Source organism: Carya illinoinensis, chromosome 14 (assembly GCF_018687715.1).
Source record: "Carya illinoinensis cultivar Pawnee chromosome 14, C.illinoinensisPawnee_v1, whole genome shotgun sequence".
NCBI classification, from domain to species: domain Eukaryota; kingdom Viridiplantae; phylum Streptophyta; class Magnoliopsida; order Fagales; family Juglandaceae; genus Carya; species Carya illinoinensis.
In genome coordinates, this window is record NC_056765.1 from 24,159,801 (window position 1) to 24,172,842 (window position 13,042).

Here is a 13,042-nt window from a genome sequence, read left to right on the forward strand (position 1 = left end):
ATTGGAATTCATGAATTGCATTCAAAAGAGTCCAAGTGCACAAACACCAAAGTGTTCATAAGAACAAATCAAAATTGTTTCACAAAGGAAGAAATGCCAAAAGATGGAAATGAAATGACGAAGGGTTCTATATATAGAGATTACAAAGTGAAAACCCTCCAAAGATTCCTTAGAAAATAATTAATTAAAAATAAATAAAAGTAATAAAATAGACTTACATGGATGATGATGACTTGTGACATACAATGGCTTATAGATAGCCTACTGTGAATTATGGCCCATGACGGAGTTGGTATGGCTCATGACTGCTAGTGGGCTTAGCATGGTGTCGTGCATGGCCTGCTGATAAGCATGACATGGTGCCATGCGTTAGCTTGTTGGTGGGCACGACATAGTTGGTGGCTTGGCCATAGGCATAAAGTATAGGGTTCTTACAGACAGTTTAGACAACAGTGTTGTTTATTAAATCGAAACGGTATCGTTGTAATACAGGTGATCGGGTACAAGATACCGGGTTAATCGGGCATCCGTATTTTGTTTAAACACCCGCACGTATCATTGATATTTCTCTTTAAACGGTTACAAAATAGATTAGTAGAGTAATGGCCTAGCCATTGCCAAGTCCAAATTTTGGCTAGAATTGCAAATTTTAGCTATAACCAAAACTTTTAGCTAAGTCTATCACATTGAACTAGTTATTTTGAAGTAAAAATAATAATATAATATTTATATATTTAAATAATAATTTGGCTATACAACACAAAACACCGGTTTATGCTCAGGCTCGACGGAGGCATGCGAAAATAGAAACGAAAATGAAAACAAAAACAGAGACAGAGGCAAGCGACGGAGCTGGGCGGTCCACAAGTGGCGACGAAGCTGGGCGGCCCACAAGTGGCGCGACGGAGGTTAGCTACGCCAGAAGAAAACGCCGTCGATTTGCATGGCCCCGTGACTGAGAGAGAGATAGAGTGATCATCAGAGAGAGAACGGAGATGAATTTGGGAAACAGATCGCACGGCGTTGAGGGGAAGAACCTCATTGTGAGACGCGGCCGTTAGTGCGGTTGAAGTGCAGTACTCGGCGGCATCTTCTGAGGCGATGTGGAGGTGCAGCGGCGTAAGCGAGGCTCCGGTTGGCAGCCCTGTTTTTCTTTCCTAAAAACAGAGCTCATTGGTCAAGTACTCGGCGGCATCTTCTGAGGCGATGTGGAGGTGCAGCGGTGTAGGCGACGGCGTACAGTTGTGCAACGAGCGAGAGCACAATATTCTACTCTGTTTTGAGGTTCTCCAATTACTGAAAACGAAAACAATTCCATGCGACGGAGCTCCAGCATAGAGAGAAAAAAAAAAAAAAAGGAAACGAGATATATTAACACAACTGCAGGAAACGAGTAACACAAAAAGTGCGAATCCAAAGGAAATGGGAGGTTGCGGGTGAAAAAAAAAGAGTAAAATAATGCATGGACTCGGTACAGTAGCTCGCCAATGTTGGCGAGCAGCTTACAATTACTGTACAGTTTATGTCACATTTTTGAAGTTTAACTAGGCCATTGCAGATAATAAATGGTTAAAATGCTGGTTATTTTAAATTTGCATATAACATTGGCGAGACCGATGCGGATGCTCTAAGCGGTGAGCGTCGGCGATGGGGCAATCATTCGGACTCTCAGAGCTTTTAGGTGGTAATGGTGTTCGTACTTTATATACTTTCTATTTCGAGTTAGACCATTGAAATTGATTGCACTTAGGTATATATATATATATATATCTGGAAGCAGAAAAGGTTTGAATCTACCAAACAAATGATTCAGTTCAAGTAGGAGATTAGTTCAATTGCGGATTCCGAGCAATTCGCCTCTGCGGTTCGGAGATCGCCATTTGTCGGTTGCTTTTGCAAACCCGCCTTTTCAACGCGTAGATGAGCAGGAGTCTTTGTTGGAAATCCCAAGATCGAAGCATTTGGAGCCTTGTGCACGCTCTATGGAAAGAAAATGGGTTGAAAGCTGTCTGGAGGAATTTGATTCGTTGGGGCCACGATTTCGCTATTTTTGCTTCGTCCTTTTATCTTTGTTTTTTTTTGCCGGGGAGTCGTGGACTCGATACTTTATCGGAATGGATCAGTACGAGATCATGGAGCAGATCGGTCGCGGCGCTTTTGGAGCCGCCATTCTTGTTCATCACAAGACCGAGCGGAAGAAGTAATGCTTCTCTTTTTTAACGCTCATTGCGTGACTCTCTTACCGTTCTGTGTAGATATTTATGTACAATACATTTTTCTTGAGTGATGTGACGCGACTGTACCCGTGCCATATGATTTCAATTTATGAATCTCTTACATCCAGGTACGTCTTGAAGAAGATCCGGCTTGCGAGGCAGACCGAGCGGTGTAGAAGATCTGCTCATCAAGAGGTAGCTTCAATTCTGAGATGCATACGCCTGCGCGCGCATATATGTATAGGTTTGTGCATGAAAGTGTTGATTAAAAACTGGCACAGATAGTTACTTCTTTTTGCAATTTTTCTGGGGAAATTTGGATTTGTAGATGGCTCTAATTGCGCGAATTCAACATCCTTACATCGTCGAATTTAAGGAGGCGTGGGTCGAGAAGGGGAGATCCTTCTTTTCGTACGCATTTCCTCGAATTATTAATTATTTTATCAACTTGTTATACATCTGTCATATTCGTTCTATATTTGAGCTCTATGAATTTCTAAATGTAGGGTTGCTATGTTTGCATTATCACGGGATATTGTGAAGGTGGAGACATGTGAGTTCTTCTTTTCCCTTGCAATAATTACAAACCTCAAATTGAGGGTTTAGATTCAATCATTTAAACATAAATTTCTCACACTTTTTTTGTTCATATTATACTCTAACAGGGCAGAATTGATGAAAAAGTCCTGTGGGGTTTATTTTCCAGAAGAGGTATTTTGTTTTCTCTACCGTATCTTTAAAAAGGCTTTTCCCCTTTCTCCTTAGTGCTTATATTGAAATTCAATATATTTGGCCTATGACTAATGCTTATGCTGATAACTGTGGACATTGCTCAGAAACTCTGCAAGTGGTTCACACAGCTACTACTTGCAGTTGAATATCTACATTCAAATTTCGTTCAACACCATGATCTAAAAGTATGCATTCAAACAAGTCATTTTTCTTTCTGTTTTATATGAGAGGCTTATGGCTAATTTAATTTAACTCTCTTGCCAATGTTACAACATTTTTCTAACAAAAGATCAGGATGTTCGTCTTGGTTAGTTCATTTATGTTGGTTATGATTGTAATCAATTTCTCACTGATTTAGGATTTATTTATTATTTATTTTTAATGATTTTCATTGTTGGTCTGGTTTTATGTAGGTGATTTTGGACTCGCCAAAACTTTGAAGGCAGATGACTTGGCCTCTTTGGTATGTGCTTTATGTGGAATTTCTTTTGTTTAGTATGCAAAACATTGTTTTTTTTTTTTTTTTTTTTTTTTTTTGTAAATATGCAAAACATTGTTTGAGAAACTCAGTGATTATTATTGACCCCCACGCCATGATGGTCAAAACTGCACTCTTACTAAACAAGTGTTGGAGTAAAATATTCACTTATTGCTTCGTTGTATATATTTAAAAAATAATGTTATAATTGCCAAGCCCATCTTCTGGGTAAAGCTGCCTCATTTTAATGTTGAACATATTTATCTACTAGATAGGCTTGGTAATCAAAGCTGCATCATCTTTACCACATTTAGACTGATTTAGTAGAATATAGATAGCTTAATAATAATTATCCTCATGTCTATACAAAATACTCCTTTTCTCCCTTTTTTTTTTTTAATCCTATCTCATACTAATTAAAACTGTGAGTTCAATGATTGTTTTTCAAGTTGAGAAATGAAAGGGACAATTTTACCTAAATTTCAATTATCTACTTTTTTTTTTCCTTAAAAAAACATGGTTACAAAATAAAATTAAGTTATTTTTCCAATTTATTGTAAATTTTAAAAAATTTAACTGATTCTTCCCTGAAAACAGCTGAGAATTGCTGCATGATAACTCAAGGACACTCCTAATAAACAGTCATCCATAGGTTCCCCTACATATTCTTGCAATAAATCATATCTTGATGCTTATTTTGTAAATTCAAGGTTGTTTACCTTTGATGTTGTAGCATTGGTCAACAGCATTATAATAGAAGGAAGGCAAAGGAATTAATAGTTTGTATTTTTACTGGTGGTATTAATAATCGTTCTGTATTTTTCATGTCCAGGTGGTTGGAACTCCCAATTACATGTGTCCTGAACTGCTTGCAGATATTCCGTATGGATTTAAGTCTGATATTTGGTCTCTAGGTATGTGTTTTCATAGCCTATACTTGTGATGCTGTTATATTTATTTTATCCATGGTTTAGATGGATAAAATTGTTGACCAGGGTGCTGCATGTATGAGATGGCTGCTCATTGTCCTACTTTCAAAGCATTTGTAAGTCCTTATACTTAAGATGAGTTCTTCTATAGTAACGCTTCTTGTTGTGAACATTTTATTAAAATTAAGATTATGATGTCTCTTCAGATATTATACTAACTTTTAACCAGAACTCTGTTATGATTTCTATCGTTGTGTTACTGGTCCTAGTTCAAGTGCAGTTGCTTTTGAGAAATTGAACTGGGACCTATATTGCTTTTTCCCCCTCTCCTGTTACATTTTTTCCAAGTGCTTCAGAATGACTTGAATGACTAATTAGTTACCGAGATTCTAAAACCATCAGAATTACCGTGATGACCTATCTCCAGCTTTGTCCCTTTTCTCTCTCACTCTCTGTTTCCCCCCTCTCTCTTCCTCAATGTTGTCTTGGAAGCCTTTACAGAAGCAAGTAATTTGCAAACCATACTGGTCTGCTGTTTACTGGATGAATTATAGATCCTAGGCAGACCTATCCTCTTTTAATCCGGCCATTGCTTTATTCTTGTATATAGATACTTATCAAAAATTCATTTATAGATGCATATACATATCCCCAATAGGAATAAATTTTTTTAGTAAGCAAATATAACTTTTCATCCATATGGGATTGAAATCTCCACCCTTTATTCTAGGGAGAAAGGAAATTTTATTTGCTCGTAACGCCACTTCTCTGCTTTCTGAAAATTTTGCATTTTTAAGAATAACAATGCTCTAGATTACGAATTGATTTGCCTTTATGCATTCACCTATTCAAAATGTTTGTTTGGAAATGCTTAATGGGGTAACATATGATCTTATATGCTTGTGACGTGTTGTAGAGGCTTTCTATAACTAATTATCCTTGTGCTATCATTAATGCTCTAACTTTCACAACTTCACTTAATTGTAGTTGTGGTTATTAGATGTTTGATGTTGGCATTGTATCTCTAATTCAGGATATGGCTAGATTAATTAGCAAGATAAATCGATCTTCTATCCGCCCTTTGCCTTCCTGTCATTCGCCATCCCTGTAAGTTTTAATATCCTTTTGTTAGCCTTATTATACTTGAATTTGATGATCTACTACCTCTGTAAAACCATTCCTTTACCTACGGAAAGTGATGGGAACCAAGGTGGAGTTAGCATTAAAGATCTTTTGCAAGTTCCAGATGGGCCAATTACAAGATCAAGAGCCAAAAAGATCAATGAAGCAATACAAGGATTAGTGCAATCCACTTGGGATGAAACTAGGAAGAGCTCAACACTCAAAATGGACTTGAAGGAAGGAGAACCAGTTTTGATCCACTTGATACAAGCTGTGGAAGACATGACTTAGAGATAGGGGCTGTTGTTGTTAAGGCTTTCAATTTATTTAAAGGATTTTTATTATTAGTTTAGAATAAGTGGGTTTGAGGATGCTTAGCCCACATGTCTTATTTCTTATAAATTAGGGTTTTTGGGAAGACCTTGTATTTTGTCCAAGGGTTTATTTGAACTAGGGTTTTTATAAGTTACTGTAGCACTATTCACTTAGGATTTTTAGGAATTGTTTATTTAAACCACTTATAGCCTCATTTGTGAAGGCAGATAATATTGAATTTTCATTGTGAGTTGAGTTTACTCCTCTTGTTTTTTATTAAACTTTTGAACTTATCAAAGATAAATCACAACTTTTATGGCATTCCTCCTTGTAATCCGGGTTCTTAGACGGGTTCTTCAATAGGTCTAGATTTTAATATAATTTAAGTTCTTGAAACGAGTTCTCAACGGGTCTAGACAATAAATGTGGCCTATACTACGATACCTCATATGATAAGTAAGGGTAGGTGGTGTATAAGATCCTGTATTATTTAGGAAGAAGTTCTTGCTTTTTATAATGTTTCAATAGGGTTCCAATTGTATCATTGATTATTTATTTTAGAGTATAAATCATGTGGTTTGGGCTTTCCATTGGAGCGTTACAAATGGGATCAGAGCCTATTCCCACAAAAAATGTGAGACTTGAGCCATGCCACCTACAACGGATGGGCCCGACAAGGACGTCGGGAATTTAAGGGGTAGAGATTGCGATAGCCCATATGATAAGTGATGGTAGGTGGTGTATGCGTCTCACATTGCTTGAAAATGAGAAATTTTTGCTCATTATAATGTTCCAATGGGGGTCTAATGGTATCATTGACTAGTTATTTTGGAGTTTAGGTTATGTGGTTTGAGTTTTCCATTAGGGCGTTACATATACATAAATTAGGTTATCACATTTTTTTAATTGGCCTTCGGTGGAGATGAAGTGAGGATATACTTACATGTATGCCTTTTTCAAATCATGTATATGCTACACATTTATTTCCTTTCACTTATTTGGGTGGCAGAAGCCATTATTGTGCTGTTGGGTCAAGAAATAGCCTGGTGATAATTCACCACCACTAGCCTATTTCTCATTAATAAAATTTGTTACTTATAAAAAATAAAAATAAAAATAGAAAGCCTGGTGATAATTCTTGCAAATATTGGTATTAGTCTAATATGTATAAAATGAGAGAGAGAGAGAGAGAGAGAGAGAGAGAGAGAGAGAGAGAGAGAGAGAGAGATCTATCTATGACTGTAAAGAGACTATTGGGTTATGAAATCAACTTAATATACTTTATTACATCCTGTTAGAGATTGAATGGTGAAAGGGTTATAAACAATCTTTCTTACATTGTGCACACAGGAAAACACTAATCAAAAGCATGCTAAGAAAAAACCCCGAGCACTGGCCAAGCGTAAGCATCTCTTCTAAATTCAGTGTCGAGTAAAAAATATTTAACCAGCAATCATTGTAACAATTTGGATTTTTTTATCTTCTTCAAGCATCTGTGATTTTGAAGAACCCATATTTGCAACCTTATGTGACATGTTGATCAATACTGTCCATCATTCACTCCAACTGAATGCTCCCCAGAGAAGTCTATTTCTGTCACTCGTAATTCTCGGGAGATCCATGGCTGAAAGCCAAAACAGTACTAGTTCTAGCAGTGACATAGATAGTTTACTTTCAAGTGAAAAAAACACTCCAGCGATGGTCTCTAGTAGTAAAGGTGACACTGATTTGGCTTCTAGTGATGTTGAAGATGGATCTGAGAAGCTCCTGCTTAGTGCAGAAGAAAATTTTCTCTACTTGTGTGCAGTTAAAATGAATGAGAGAGAAGTGATGAAACCTGTTCATCATGAACGTATATCGAGTAACGAATTAAGGAAACCAAAAAGCATTAAAAATATAATCATGGCTTTAAAAGAAGGGAAAGTTAGAGAAAATAGTTCTCCAATGGGGTTCAATCAAACAAAGGCTGGAGGTGCATTGACCCAAAGAACAAACACAGAAGCATTGCCTAAACTGCCCAAATCTAGTACTATTGCTTCTGGTTTCAAGTCTAATGCAGATACACCTACTGTTGCACAAGCAAAAGCTTCCTTTGATTCTGCCAAGCAGATTCAGGGATCACATCTTTTAAAGCACCAAGTATACCACTGTGAATCATATTATATATCATAGTTTCATTACGTTTATTGAGCTATTGATCACTGAGATATCTCAATCTTCTTCTGCAGTTGCCCGTAATCGAATCCTCACCTAAAACTAAACCCAGGCATGATGTGACTCCTCCATCTGGTCCTGTAAAACTGGCTGTCGAAGATGGACCTCCTGCTAAGCGAAGGCAAAGAACTCCTCCTAATGTGGTCAAACGATCATCTATTCCAGGACGGATGAAGCAAGTGGGTCTTGATGATCCAAATGCAGTAAGCAGTAATGTCAAGTTTGGTGCAAGTGAGATGCCCCAGAAAGTTGAAAAGACTCCTCTTCAAGTACCTAACATTTGCCTAACACATGTTTCTAGGCAGGTCATACAGCTTCAGAAGGCTCAAGACACAGTTTCAAAAGGAATGCAAATAGATAGTAGCAATTCTGTCTTATCTTCAGTGTCGGCTCAAGGATTTGAACTTTGTGATGATGCTGCAACTTCTTTTATAGACATGAGAGGACAGATACTTCCTGATGATGAGTACATCACTCTTACAGACCGGACAGAATCTTATACATCCAACAGCTCACTGGCTATCCAGTCTCATTTCGAGATATCTGATAATATGGTTGGGGAAAACCATGAACGTGATAGTAAACCTGTAATGTGCTTAGTTCGAACCTCCGGGGAGGTACTTGATCTTCAAAATACCACCTCTGTTGATGAGAAAGTGAGTTCAAGTGTGTTTCAAGAACTCCCAGCCATGAGCTCTGAAGAAATCTTTGTTTGTAGAGATGATACCTCTTTTAAGCAGGCCAAGTAGTAGGCCTGACACAATGATCCAATCAAACCTTAAATCTGCATCCAGTGGTGATGACAAGTTCACTGTAAGGGAACATCTATCATCGGTTGCAGATACTACCACTTCCATTGCATCTCCCATTTTATCTAGCCAAAAGAATTTGCAGCCTGATACAACCCCTCCTGTTTCATCTCTCATCTTGCCAAATCCAACAGTTGAAAAACCAGGTGCCACCCATCTCTCCCCAACATTTGATGACATCATACATGTTATTCGGCATAGTAGTTTCTGTGTTGCAACTGAACAGCCAGTATTGGAAACTGTAGAGATGGGGGTGCCAAATTTGGATGTTGGTAAGCTGATAAATGTAGTGAGGGACGACATAGAGATGAGAAACATGACTGCTTCTGCAAATCTTAAATCATCAAGTGGCTCCAAAACCTTGAATTTAAAATCAAATGTTTCTGATCAATCAGGTCTCAAGGAAGAGGATGCAAAAGATCTTGGCCCTTCTGTTGTAAAATGTGATACCTTGGAGCCAACAAAGCCCAACCCTCATGTGACTGAAGAGGGACCACCAACAAAGGAAACCTTGGATGTTAACCACCACCAAAGAAAACCTTGGATGTTAAGTCTTTTAGGCAGAGGGCAGAGGCAATTGAAGAGCTACTAGAGTTGTCTGCAGAGTTGCTCCAGCAAAGTAGATTGGCGGAGCTTGCAGTTGTTTTAAAGCCTCTTGGGAAAGACAAGGTCTCCCCTAGGGAGACAACTATTTGGTTAGCAAGGAGTCTTAGAGGAATGATAATGGAAGATATTGGACGGATTTTATGAAAGCATCATATCTTAGGTAAGGTTGCTATGATTTGATGCCATTCGTAAATGCTATAGTAGATCTTGGCGTTTTGTCAACCTTTTTGTTCATTTGCATATTCAAGCTCAGTTTGAATTTTAAAGAGAACAACCAGGCCTTTTTTTTTTTCTTTTTTCTTTTTTTTCTCCTTACATTCTCATTCTGCAGTTCTTTCAATGCCTGCCGTGGTTGTATATAGTGACCATACAACTTAGTGACATTCTCTTTCTTTCAAACATATAGATATGCTGTAGCTTGTTGTCAATGTAAGTCTTATTCTATTGTTCATCAAGGTATTCTTGTCTTTGTTCGTAGTTGATGAACAAAATGACCATGGATTGAAAATAATGGAGAAATGAAAAGAAAATGCATATTTGTGAAGTAGAAATGAGTTCTTGTATATAATTCGAAAGCAATGCTTAGTTGAGATGGAAGGTAGCTTCATTTTGCAATCAGGTTAGACTGAATTCACCCGATGCCACTTTAAACATCAAGGCTCTTAGTGAAGAAAATGTTGATAAACTAACTGAGATAGACTAAGAATTGATAAACTTCATGTGTAATGAATTCAAAAGTTGTATTTCCTTTAACATGTTATTTATATAAAATCTGTTAAGGTTGTGGATATATTTGGTGAAATGAAATTAGAAAGTCCATTGACTTGGCTCTTATTAACTAAGCAACAAGGTAAGTTTTTTCTGTACATCTCAATTACTTACACTTCATATTGATAGGCAATCATGGGAGTCTCACAAATTCATGCCCCTGAAACTTGATTTCAAGATATTCTCTCTCGTTCTGTCTATTTTTTAGTACTATTGCCTCTTTCTTTCCTCATTACTTTTTGGTTGTCACGCCAAATTGTTTTCATATCTACAGCATAAAATATCCAAATTAAACTCAAAAGTCAAGACGGCCGTATGGTGTGTACTGATATTGCCTTTTTTTTTTTTTTTTTTGGGTATGGTTTACGACTGTATGGTTTGTACAGATCTTACTTTTTTTATGGTTGTTTTTCTCGTGCTTGTATGGTAGCAAACCAATGAGATATGGCCCTTTAGATCATTAAATGCAGAAACTCTGTCCTCTTTTTTTTGAGTTCTGTGTACACTTACGTGTGTCATGGGCCTATCATCAGAGAGCTACTCGTTCAAGAATTTTCCCCACACGGTCACAGGAACCTCCTAGGTATTTTCTCTGCAAAGTGGATTGAGCTCCACATTTCGATGATCGCATTTACGTGTCCTGGAAACTGTTATTTAAGAGCCTCAAATTCACCCACCTTTCTTCTCATCACTATCGTCATATCCCAAATAATAACCATGTATTATTTTAAGCAAGGAAAGCTAGCTAGCTCGCAACCAACCTACGATATGGAGTTTCCCTACACTTCTTCGATTGCCAACTCCATTTCTAGCACCACCTCCCTACCCCAACATCTGCACCATCACTCCCTCACCACTTCGACAATTTCGATGCATCTGTGTCTTACTGAAGAACCCATATTTCTATGACTTCAATGAAACCTCTCTCTTTGGAGGAGATGGAACGAACAAGCTTGACTGCCGAGCTAAAACCCGATTTGCATCGCTGTCTGAAGAGAGAGGAGTTGAAGGACTTGGGCGGGAAGTTAAGGCGTGGGTGGGTTGACTTTGACGTGAACATGTGGGTTCCAACAATGTTTAGAGTTGGAAATTTGCTTCGCATGAAAATTGCGTTGGTTGTTTATTCCCCAGACTAGCTTTCGAGAGCTGTTTCTTGAAGGTTTTTTTGGTGCTGGTTTTCTTTTCTGCTTTTTTGAGTTCCACTAATTGCCTGTTTTTAGTTGGTTGTCAGTTGCTTTCTTGTTTCTTATTGTTTTAAGTTGAATTTTGTTGATTTAAAGAATAATTGTGTTCGAGTTCTCCTTGTATATATATAGCTAGTGGTTTATTTCATCCATAGTCCATACTAAAAAGGTTGTTATGAAATTTATGGGACTTTGCCAGATTCTAGTGTACAATGCTCCTTATTTTCTAAGTATAAAAATATTTGTTATGATGGCTGCGTTTGGATCAAAATATCGAAATTGATCTGTGAATAGTAATGTTTTGTGGGTTCTATTGAGATATATTTGAATGAAATAGATTGATATTTATGTTTGAATGTATGAAGTAGGTTAAAATGAGTTTTAATTTTTTTTATGAGAAATTGAAAAAATAGTAGATTCTATAAATGATTGATTTGAGATAGGTTGAAATATGCTTGTTGAAGAATGCTTGCTAACCAAATGTAGGCCGACTCTTTTCATTCTTTGGTCTTTTTCATATCTGTCTCTCAACATTGCAGGGGTAAAATGGTGGTTTTTTTCTTGGTGCATGTCATTTCATTTCCTGGCGTGAGGATGAAGAAGTGATTATAATATTATTGAGAAAGAATAATTTTTCTTAGCATTCCACATACACACATCATATATTTTTTAATTGTTTTTCTTCTTTTTGTCTTGGCAAGTATGTAATGTATGGATAATGAGCAGAATAACTCAATTAATTTAACAGGAATAAAAAAATAAAACATGTGTAGTTTGTTGTATAGTATGCTGAGTTGCAAAACCCTATTAAGAAAGTGTATATCAAAAGATCTCAAAATTCTATTCCTGATTTCCTTACTCGTAAATTTTTGTAAAATTGATGAGGAAGAAAAAAGACAAAAGCAAGATTATTACTCTTCCAATTCCTGAGAACAAGTTGTTAAACACGAGCTTGCTACTCCTCTTGATATTGCTAAGAGGTTTACTATTTTTGATAGTATTCCTACTCCTACTATTAAACTTGCTTCATTTTCATCTACTTTTAATACTCCATATGATCCATATGCTAAACCTATTGTTACTATTAAGTCTCTACCCTTTTATCCTGCTTAAAAAACTAAATATGTTAAAGAACTCTATGTCCAAAGTCTGTTTTACATTGAACCCAATAGGTCCATGTACACTAATCCCTTTTAAACTACTTCTGATTAATTTTCTCTTGGCTTTCATTGGATTTCTGAAAATCCTACCAAAAATTTCTAAAATTATTCTGCTATTCTTCTACAAACAGAATCGCTAGTAATCAAACTCATTTATGATAAGACTAATAAGACCAAACTGATCTACAATAGTGCTTATATATTAAATCTAGTTACTGTAGAAAAATTGGGAACCCATTCCTATATTTCGAAAAAACTTCCTAACTCTAATGTTGCTTGCTGCTATTTTGTTTACATTAACGCCTTGTTCAAATTCATGTTATTTCAAACCCCATACATGACACATTCTTAGTTAATTTTGATAAGAAATTTAAATATGATTTTCCCCTTTCATGATAATCTTCAAGTTGTTGTCAAGTGTTTTGCTAATGTTTTTAAAATAGATCGACACAATCAGAAGTTCCTATACTTTCTCCATTTTTGCAACAAATACATAGTTCCTGGGCTAC

The 13,042-nt window shown here is 36.7% G+C and overlaps 1 pseudogene; it reads left to right on the forward strand.

The window, feature by feature from the left end:
• The first annotated feature begins 1,592 nt into the window (after positions 1 to 1,592).
• LOC122294284 lies at positions 1,593 to 11,571 on the forward strand (annotated as a pseudogene).
• Positions 11,572 to 13,042: the final 1,471 nt, after the last annotated feature.